We start from the raw sequence: 1,082 nt of genomic DNA, 5'->3' as shown, positions 1-1,082 counted from the left end.
ACCAGACGCGAAACATCCCCCCTCCCTCCTGAGCTGTAATATCCTGGATAAGAGTGGTGATGAATGGGGGATGAGGGGGGACTGGATTTCCTCCCGTCCACCAAGAGATGCTGTCATTAAAACGCAGGGCGCTGGTCACCGGGTTAGCAAAGAAGCTATTCTGACAAACACAGCAGCCACCTCGCAGAGATTTCACTCGTTAGCATTGCTCAGCTTTCCGTTATCCTCTCTCCCCTCCCCAGTCACCTCCTGGGAGCGGTGGGAGAATACACACACCCCTGGCCTGGCTTTGCATTGAAAGATGCACTGGAAAAACAGAATTCATTGCTGCTGAATACATTTTTCCATGTGTCTAGAAGCACTTTAACCTAACAGTGCTTGACAGCAGAGACATCTCTACGTAGACTCATAGAAAATGAGGGTTGAAGGGACTCCAGGAGGTCACATCTAGTCCATCCCCTGCTCCAAGCAGGACCAGCCCCAACTGCATCATCCCAGGCAAGGCTTTGTCTTAACCACCTCCAAGGATGGAGACTTCTGCTAGTCTCGCTAACAAGGGCGGGGAAGAGACGGTGATATAAGTGCCATCGTGACCCAGCAATAACAGTATGTCTCGGGTAGCTGGCATGGGTCACAAGGGTAAACGGAGCTGCAACGAGCATCAGACGTGTGCAGACATAACTCGGTGGTGCTGCGAAGACAGCTGCCTAACAAGCGTCTACACACGCGCCCAGAAACGTCACACTGCTACCACACAGGTGAGCCAGGACTGCAAGACCTCAAGCAGACTGCTGTAAAGTTATATAATAATTACCTGGGCATTACAAAATTTACCATCGCAGCCATGCGAGCGAAGGCATCACAACACCGGTACTTTTCTTACATCGGCACACACGGCGAAGACAGGACATCAGTGAAGACCCAGGCTACACTTCAGGCCTCGGCTAAGCTAATGGACACGAGAGCGCTGTTACATCTAGGCCTAGGACGACCGGTCCCCGCTCCCCCACTACCTCCAAGGCCGGACTCTGCGGTTTTGTGGGGGTGTATCCACCACCCCGAGGGCTAGGAAGGCAGGAAGG

This window comes from Alligator sinensis, unplaced genomic scaffold, assembly GCF_000455745.1.
Source record: "Alligator sinensis unplaced genomic scaffold, ASM45574v1 scaffold1567_1, whole genome shotgun sequence".
NCBI classification, from domain to species: domain Eukaryota; kingdom Metazoa; phylum Chordata; order Crocodylia; family Alligatoridae; genus Alligator; species Alligator sinensis.
This window is presented reverse-complemented; position numbering follows the sequence as displayed.